At 37.6% G+C, this 10,263-nt stretch overlaps 2 pseudogenes across 1 annotated transcript in view; one reads left to right on the forward strand and one right to left on the reverse strand.

The window, feature by feature from the left end:
- The window catches only part of LOC110203745 (cytochrome P450 2C19-like), a 118,999-nt pseudogene that overhangs the window by 79,093 nt on the left and 29,643 nt on the right, over positions 1-10,263 (reverse strand). Inside the window, exon 4 of the transcript XR_013485500.1 lies at positions 3,300-3,407. The product of XR_013485500.1 is annotated as a cytochrome P450 2C19-like (transcript). The remainder of the gene's footprint in view (positions 1-3,299; positions 3,408-10,263) is intronic.
- Positions 9,571-10,179, forward strand: LOC110203748 (AP-1 complex subunit sigma-2-like; annotated as a pseudogene).

A 10,263-nucleotide genomic window follows, 5' to 3' on the forward strand; every position in this document is an offset into this window, starting at 1 on the left:
AAGATCATTGGACTACCTGAAAATCATGATGAAAAAAAAGAGCCTGGACAGTATCTTTCAGGAAATCATAAAGTAAACCAGACCTGAAGTCCTAGCACCAGAAGGTAAAATAACCATAGAAAGAATACACCGCTCACCACCTGAAAGTGATCCCAAATTGACAACACCAAGGAATATCATAGCAAAATTTCAAAAATACCAGATGAAAGAGACGGTGCTTGCAAGCAGCCAGAAAGAAATGATTTAAATATCATGGAACCATAGTTAGGATTACACAGGACCTTGCAGCTTCTACATTAAAAGATTGCAGGGTGTGGATATGATATTCCATAAGGCAAAGGAGCTTGGATTGCAGCCAAGGATCAACTACCCTGCAAAAATGAGCAAGATTTTTCAAGGGAGGATATGGCTATTCCATGAAATAGGGGACTTCCAAACCTTCTTTATAATAAGACCAGAGCTCAACAAAAAGTTTCATCTTCAAGCACAATATTCAAGAAAGATATAAAAAGTAAATGAGACAGAAAGATACAAAATGTTGCTAATAATGGCAGACTGTTTGCATCCCTACAAGGGAAGATGACACTTACAACTCTTGAGAACTTTGTTGTTATTACACCATGTTAAAGGAGTATACATAAAGAGGGTGGATATTAGTTGACTTTGATGTAATGATGAAAAAAATTTGATCAAATGAGTTAAATGGATCCAAGTAAGTATATTAGTCTGATCTTAGAAAATGTGCTGAGAGAGGAGGAGGCAGACAAGGGTAAATTACATTACAGGAAAAGACAGAAAATCTTATTACAGCAGAGGGAAATAAGGGAGGGGGAATGAGCATTGTTTGAACCTTGGTGTCATCAGATTTGGCTCAAGAAGGGAATAACATAATCAGTTAGGTATGGAAATCTAACTTGCCCTATGGGCAGTAAGAAGGAAAAGGGGAAAGAAAAGGGAGGGTGGATGGAAGGGAGGGAAGAAGTGGTGGTGGAGAAGGGGTAGAGGGGGGAGGGGGATAATAGAAGGGAGGAGAGACAGAAAGAGGTGGTGGACAAAAGCAAAGAACTGGTGAGGGGGGAAGGGAGAGAGGAGAAAGAAAATCATAAACAGGGAGCAAAAAGGGATGGAGAAAAAAACAGACAGTAATCATAACTGTGAAAGTTGAATCACTATCTTTTTTTTCTCTTCTTTTGAGTTTTGTTTCCTCTTTCTGATGGTTCCTCCTATTGGTTTTAATTTTTACTCAAAACTTCACTAATGTGAAAATATGTTTAATAGGAATGTAAATGTATAGCCTACATCAGATTGTGCACCATCTTGGGAAGGGTGATAGGGAGGAAGGGGGAGAAAAATTTTAAACTCAAAAGCATATGGAAATGATTGTTGATAAATCAAAATAAATTCTAGAAAATAAATACATAAATAGATAAATATTTAAAAAAACAAAAAATTGTTAAACAGCATGGATTACTGTTGCTAATTTTAATTGAAGAAGTTCTCTATCCATTCTCAGCTCTTTGAAAACATGTCTGACATTTATTAAAAGAGGATGATGCAACTCATGCACCAAATGCAAGTCATAGATGGCTCAGTAGAGTAAAATTCACTCTGTGCCTTGGGTTATCAGCCAGAAGACTGTCTAATGAGGCACAGTTTATGACCATGATACAGTATCCCCAGCTGTCCTGAGAGGCTGAGCTTATGTTTCATAGCTAAGTGCCATGGTAAATAGAATCAAGAAGACCTTACTCAAAATCCAGTTTCAGATACTTAATAGGTTATGGGACCCCAAGCAAGTCACTTAACCTCTGTCTGCCTCAGTTTCCTCATCTGCAAAATGAGGATAATAGTAATAACACTTAATTCTAAGGGTTCTTGTAAAAATAATAAGAGAATATTTGTAAAACATTTGGCAACCTTTAAATCACTATAGAAATGCTATTATTATCACTATTCATCTAAAGTATTGAAAATAGCAGGGTTGGGGAATAGGGACAATGCTGTCAGTGACATGATGGAAAAGAAAAGGGTCCTCATTCCAATAGAAATCCTACAAACCAGTATTATTGGATCATAGGTAAAGATCTGGAAGACACCTTAGAGATCATTTAAACCAGAGTTTCTTAACTGTTTTTTTTTTTTGTCACGGACTCTTTTAATAGTCTGGAGAAGCCTATGTAGTCCTCTGAATGATATTTTTGGAATAAAATACATAGGTTTGCAAAGGGAACCACTTATATTAGAATAAAATAAAGATGCAATTTTTCCCATCCTAGCTCACAGAACCTCTGAAATATATCTACAAACCCACTAGGAGTTCATGATCCCAAGACTAAGAACTCCTCTTCTAAACCAAACATACTTTTACAGATGAGGACATTGAGTCCCCAAACATCAAGGTATATCTGGGAAGTATAAGGTAAAGATATCTGTTCGGTAATCTACCAGATCAAAAGGGGAACATATTTTGGTTTTCACACATTAACCTCACTTAATCTTTTCTCACAACCCTGTGAGGTACATAGGATATTTATTGATAATGTCCTCCTGCAGACCTAGGAAGCTGAGATCAAGAGAGGTCATCATGACTTGCCTAAGGCACAAACTAGTAAATGTCAGAATCTGGACTTCAACCTAAGCTTTTCTACTTGCACATTCAATGCCTTTTCTACTACCTCAAGCTACATTTCTAAGGCTTTAAGGATCTTCAGGTCTGAGTTCAGAACTTAGTGGTTCCTCTTGAGGCCAGGCTTGCTTTCAGCCAGGCACACTTAAGATTACATGTAAGGACTGAGGCTGCACACAGAGGCTGTGTGAGTGATCCTGTGAAGGAATGTGCAAGGAAAACATTCTCCACTCTGATCCAACAAATGCTGGAAGTTCCTACCTATTTGCAGGACCTACTTATTCCTCAGGCAGCAGAAATAAGCAGGAACATTAAATACCACCTTTCTTCCTATGTTAGGCAATGAGCATTTTAGGTGGGACTGATGGCATTTTCTCCTAGAACTTCGCAGAGCCAATGTGAGCGGTGATAGCAGACAATGGCACTTGTTGTAGAATGGATCTCATCCAAACCTACAGGAAATTGATAGCACCCAGCTACCCCTGAAGCAGTGGGCCCTGATGGCCACTGCAGTAAATCAAAAAATGGTCTAGAAAACCTACAAGGTACCTACCTCCCTACTCTAACGTGCTATATTCATTAGAATAAGCTGCTTGAAGACAGTCTCCTAAAACAAATTGATTGCTACTGGAGTCAGGAATGAAACCAACAGAAGACAGAGATCCATACTTACCTTGCAAAGAGTTTCAAGGACATTCTTAAGGTCCATCTGTACTATATTGCCAATCATTGGAAAAGGAACAAGACCAGGTGGAAGCTTTCCTCTTCCAAAGCCCTTTTTCTATGATAAAATGAGAAGCAGACATGAGATACAGAGCAGTAACGCAAGAGCAATGACCACAGATGGTTCCATTGAAACTCTTCCTTACTACTAACGCAATGGAAGGCTTAGAATCCAAAGCTGAGCAGGACTGCAAATATGAAATCAATCACCTAATAATACCTCAAAATCCTGAGTAAGCTTCCAGTGAATTTTTGCCTGTCAATAAGATAAAGAGAACCCTATCCCTTCTATAATAATGTATTTTAACATATCAGGAACCCTTAATTTGTTGTTTAAAGTTTTACTGATTTTTTGCTCCTTATGCAACACAATTATTTCCCAATATGACCCCATCTTCTCTAATAATCAATACATTCAGTAAATATTAAACAAAACCAATGATTTAAGACTTTGACAGTTTATGTAATGTCCATTACCTCAACACTCTGCTGAGAGGAAGTGTTTCTTTATCTGATCCAAGACTGAGACCACCTTTATAATATTAAAACTTCATTGACCCGTTGTTGTTTGTCCTTCATTCTCAAAGAGGACCATGACATCAGGGAGGAGATGCCACAATTTGAAGGGGAATTGGATACAAATCAGGGATTTCTGTGCAAGGTCAAAAGTCTCACTTTCTCCTCTGGAGTCATCTGGGTCCACTGGTAAGATATAGATCAGGATGACTGGAGATGACCCTACATGCAATGGGAGAGCTTGGCCTTTTTAAGTGGAAGTCTTTCCCAGGTCTCATGGAAAAGACTTATAGGACACATTCAACCTTTATTCAAGAAAACTTGAGTTGTTGGGGAGGAAGAGGGTAATTGTGGTTTCCTTTTTTGTTACAATCTTTAATGTTCATAATGAACACCACTGAAGCACATGTTCATCTTCATTTTCAAACAGATGCCAGTAGACCCTGAAAACCTAGAATGCATAATTAATTTGTATAAAATCAAAGTGAGTGTGGAGTAACAGTATGGGCCACATCAAGTGCTCATTGTACTGGTATATTATGTGGATGAGAGATGAATATATGACCACAAAGGCGAGGCCACACGCTGCTCCTAAATATGTGCAAACTACAAAGCTCACTGTGTTAATGTTCTTGAGGTTTTCTGCTTTACAAATAAAACACAGTAAAATTTCAATCTCCCTCGATCTCAAAAGGCAAGAAAATCATGACAGTTGAGAAAAGGCACTAGTGTTTAAAACTGTTAAAATTCTCCATCAAAGTTAATATAAAACATTATTTCCTGTTCAACTTTATCTTATAATGTTTTCCCAGAACATTCAGCTGTCACTGACTGTAGCCAAAACTCCAGAAACATTTGGAGATAGGCTTCATTGACCCACACATTGTACTTAAACTATTACTATTCATTAAAAACACATAATTACAAAACAAATTATATATTCAGCAGGGTTTTTGAGTTAATTTGCATTTAGTAAATTTACCATTATTAGCTATGTGACTCTGGGCAAGTCACTTAACCCCAATTGCCTCACCAAAAATTGATTAATTAATTAATTAATTAACCATTACTACAGTTCTGAAAAATAAAATATATGTGTAAAACAATATACTTTCAGTCTACAGTGCTTAATTTGGTACATAAAACTTTTTTTTAATGACAGCGCTTGGGGTGCCTTTTGATCCAAGGGCCACTTGCATTTACTTCATAAAGTACAGCTTGGAGACCAGAACTGACAATAATAACTTTCCTTCCCTGAGAAAAACAGTCCCTCAGTTCAAGGGTAATTTTTTTTTTGAATGGGAAAAGCTTTTCTTTTTTTTATACATATTGCCTTTAAGAGGTGCTAGTGGGAGATACTAGCTAAGAGAAGAAGAAGAAGAAACTATTGTATGAAAATTCTCCTTAATTCTCTTTAATAAGTTTGATGCTGAATCATTAAATGGTGACAGAATGTAGTTGTCAAGTATCTAATGTATACATAACAGGGAGAATTGGAGCACTGGCAGTTTCTGTAGGTTAGGGGCAGAGATATGCTGATAAAATGTTTAACACCCAGAATGTCCAGGAAAATGTATACATTATGAACTGAAGTTGAAGGTGCATTATTAACATCTTCTCCTTCAGGTTCTTAGGGCTAAACTATCAACAGCAAAACAACCATTCATACCCTTATTTGTAACATTTGCTGTGGAGGCTCACACTGGAAATTTTAGAATCAGATCTCTTGACGTGGTACAAGCTGGATGCAGCATTTGTTCAGGTATTTCAGTTGTTTCCAATTCTTTATGGCCCCATGTCAGGATTTTTTGGCAAAGATAGTGGAGTGGTTTGCTACTTCCTTCTCCAGCTAATTTTACAGATAAAGAAGCTAAAGTAAACAGGGTTAAGTGACTTGCCAAGAGTCACACAGCTAGCAAGTGTGACAGACTAGATTTGAACTCAGGTATTCCTAACACCAGGCCCAGTGCTCTATCCACTGTGCCACCTAGCTGCCCCAGATCCAACTTACTCTCGTTCATACACTATATAACTTCTAAGCTCCTTCCCAATCCTAGCCTTCTGTGATTCTCCCTCTGAATTTATTCTCTGATACTTTATAAGAAATTTCAGAGGGAGCAACAGGTGGGTTCAGAATGGTAGGCAGAAAGTAAAGACCACACCAAACAGTCACAGAAAAGGAAGACACCTGTTCTGGATGAGGCTTAACTCAAGCCAGTAGAAGGGTTCAGCCTGAGAATTAGAATGTAATGAGACAATTGCAGGCCATAAAATATTTTTAAAAGAATTTGAATCAAACATAAAAATGAATAAATAAGAATACAACATTGATTGAAATGTGCAAGGGACCCCTTCCACTTCTAGATAATTCACAGCATCAATGAGCCATGAGAAAGGTCTGCTGACTTTGATAACAGTGAGAGTTCTATGAAGCCTATGAAGCCTGCTAGGTTGGGCTTTCTCTGGCAGCCAGGAAGCCACTCCAATGATTCAGGCCTGTCCTCTAGACCTATCAAGTCCTAGAGAGTTTCCTGGCTCATTTAAAAAGAAATTAGCCCAAAAGAAACAGAATGTCCCCCATGAGAGTCTTTTCTATGAATTTCCGATTCCATCTCAGTAGTCAACAAAAAGGACATGGTAAACAAACTAGAAATGGTCAGAACACATGCTCATCCTCCAAAGTAGAAAGTGGGATCTCCACTCTGCCCAGAATCAGGCTCACCAAACATCCATATGCTCGGAATACTGGGCCCGGTCTGGCCAATTTCCCAACCCCATTTAAAAATTTTACTGTCCTCAACTAATAAGCCACAGGATATTCTGAACAGATTATCCATGTCCTCAAATCCATAACTATTTCATAGGATTTCAAGGAAGCATAAATACTCTTTCTTGAATGTTTTCCCTCAGTGCTATGAAAGACTCTCAGAACAGTCAGTGTGTCCAGATCTTAAATAGCCCTACATGTTTTATGGGAAAACTACAATTCCCACAAATGCAGTTATATAGATTCCAAAAAGGAAAAATATTTTACAAAGCTTGATTAATAATTTACAATGCTTATCTAGGGGCTGAAAAGGACCTTGTCCAACCCCAAGGCAAATGAAGAAGAAAAGAAAAGGAAAAAAAATTATTTCAGGATGAAACCTTATAAGTACAGAGCATCTCAGATCATTTCTACCTGAAGGCATTTGGGATGTAGGGCAGACTGGGGGTTACCTCTTCCTTCTCAAGCTTGGTATTTATAAATCATCTCTGGGTTCTGGGGAACTGGGCTACTTCTCCCTCTCTCTCTTCTGCTAAAGTCCACCCCATTCACCTCTGAGGTCAGACTCAAAGAATCAGTTTAATTCTACAAAACTCAGTAACATAGTAGAGCAACCCAAATTTTCTCCAGGAATCCCTAAAATACCTAGAGAATCTCATCAACTTTTCCAGGTATACCCTTACACAGAGGGAACACCAACAATTTCTGAGTCTCTGAAGACCCATAAGGCACTCAATATTTTCTCCAGGGATCTCTGCCACAGCAAGAATAATCTAAGACAGGCAGCCTCAGTTTCAGAAGAGCAAGATGAGTTATATCTCCAAAAAGTATGAAGCCATCAAGAAAGGGAAATTTGAGGCTGATTACTTGGGGTTTTTAGGTCAGTAGACAAACTTTGTCCTTTTGTACTTTCCCTCTTTAAGGCTCTCACAATAAGGTAAGAAGTCTAGGTCTGTTTTCAATGACAGAAGGAAAATATGAACATTGAGCAGGTAGGCAACAGCAATCCAGGGTAATAATATCAATATTTATAAAGGATTCAGAAAATTCAACAAGTATCTGTACTTCTACAAAAAATAGCTCAAAAAACTGTTCTGAGATAATGAAATATTGGCTGTACAATTACAGATTAAAATGAAAAAGAAAAGATTGTTAAAGGAAAAGTCAAATGAGTTACAGGAGAAAATAGACAGTAAAAATATATTGATGGGGGGCCCTGATTTTCCCCTCTCAAAACTAGATAGATCTAACAAAAAAATAAACAAGAAAGAAGTTAAGGAGATGAATAAACTTTTTAAAAAGTTAGGTATGACAGACCTCTGAAGAAAACAGAATGGGAATAGAAAGGAGTATGCCTCTTTCTCAGATGTACATGGCAGTTTCAGGAAAATTGACTGTTTATTAGGGCATAAATACCTCACAACCAAATGCAGAAAAGGAGAAATATTAAATTAACTTCTTTTAGATCATAATGCAGTAAAATATACCTTGAATAAAGGGCCATGGAAAGAAAGATTAAAAATTAACTGAAAACTAAATAATATAATCCTAAAGAGTGAGGATGTGGTAGGAGCTAGGTGGCCTGGAGTTGGGGTGGGGGGATAGAGCTCAGGTCTTGTAGTCAGGAGTACCTGAGTTCAAATCAGACCACAGACACTTGACATATACTAGCTGTGTGTGACTCTGGACAACTCACTTAACCCCAATTGCCTGAGAAAAAAAAAGAAGCGAGTGGGTCAAGGAACACATAATAGCAACAATAAATAATTTCATGAAAGAGAATGACAATGAGACAACATAGAAAAAATTTATGGGATGCAGCCAAAGCAGTACTTGAAGAAATTTTGATTTCTCTAGATATATCAACAAAATAGACAAAAAGCAGAGCAATGAGTTGGGCATGCAGTTTAAATAGAAAAAGAACAAATTTTAAATCCCCAATTAAACACCAAATTGTAAATCTGGAAAATCAAAGGAGAGATTAATAAAAATGAAAGTAAGACAATCATTGAACTAATAAATAAAACTAAGACCTGGTTTGATGGTGGAAAGCAATAAGATAGATAAACTATTGGCTAACTTGGTTTTTAAAAAGGAAAGAAGGACATCTCCAGAGGCCTGGTGATGGAAAATACTATCCACATCCAACTAAAGAACTATGGAAGTCGAATCGCTATCATTTTTTTTCTCTTCTGTTGAGTTTTGTTTCCTCTCCCTGATGGTTTCTCCTATTAGTTTTAATTTTTACTTACAACTTCACTAATGTGAAAATATATTTAATGAGAATGTAAATGCATAGCCTGTATCAGACTGTGTGCCCGTCTTGGGGAGGGGTGGTAGGGAGGAAGGGGGAGAAAATTTTTAAACTCAAAAGCATATGGAAGTGATTGTTGATAAATCCAAATAAATTTATAAAATTTTGAAAAAGAAGAAAACAAAATTACCAGTGTCAAAAATGAAAAGGGAGAATTCATCATCAATGAAGATAAAATTAAAGCAATTGTTAAGAGCTATTTCGCCCCATTAGGTGCCTACAAATTTAACAATCTAAGTCAATTAGATGAATTTTTACAAAGATGTAAATTGCCCAGATTAGCAAAAGAGAAAGTAGAATACTTAAATAACATTCTTAGAAAAATGAATTGAATTTCCAGCTCTGATCAGCGGAGTGGCAGTTGCGCAGCCCTCCCCCTCTGCCATTTTGTAGCAAGGGGAGGTGGGAGAGGGAGGAGGTTGGGGAGAGATTTGGGAGCGGGTTTCCCTATTCAGCTCACCCTGCTTCCTCCCTCCAATCCCTTCCCGGTTCCCCCTCTCCCTCTCTCCTCACGCCCCGCCCGCTCGGCTCCCAGACTCTCCAAGGTGCTTTTCACTTTGCGGAGGCTGCCAGTTCCAGGAGCTGCGGGGCAGCGACCCGGCTTCCCTCCTATCTGAGGCCACAATGAGCTTTATGTTGCTTTTTAGTCGTCAGGGGAAAAGCTCCGACTCCAGAAATGGTATGCCCCTCTATCGGACAAAGAAAAGAAAAGAAAAGGAAAAAATATATATATTTATACATACATACATATATATATGTAGATATGTATGGGTGTGTGTGTGTACATATATATATAAATATATATAAATATAAATATATATACATATATGTATGTATTGTGTGTGTATATATATACATGTGTATATATATACATACACACATACATACATAAAGAATTTGTTCAAACAGTTTCAGCCCATATACCAAAATGTACAGCTTTTTGGAGTGGCGAGATCTGAAGACTGTCTACAAAAGATATGGTACCCCAATGTATTTCTGCTGTGTTAGTGAAGATAAGGACAATGAACTAATTACCCTGGAAATAATTCATCATTAAGTTGAACTACTGGACAAATATTTTGTCAGTGTCTCTGAACCTGATGTCATCTTTAATTCTGAGAAAGCTGATTTTATTCTGGATGAATTTCTTTTAGGGGAGAAGTTCAGGAAACATCCAAGAGAAATGTACTTAAAGCCATTGAACAAGCAGATCTGCACCAAGAGGAAACTTAAATCCCATTTAGTGTTCTTGAAGAAATTGGACTGGGGCAGCTAGGTGGCTCAGTGGATAGAGCACTGGCCCTAGAGTCAGGAGGA

This window comes from Phascolarctos cinereus, unplaced genomic scaffold (assembly GCF_003287225.1).
Source record: "Phascolarctos cinereus isolate Bilbo 61053 unplaced genomic scaffold, phaCin_HiC Scaffold_3;HRSCAF=262, whole genome shotgun sequence".
NCBI classification, from domain to species: Eukaryota; Metazoa; Chordata; class Mammalia; order Diprotodontia; family Phascolarctidae; genus Phascolarctos; species Phascolarctos cinereus.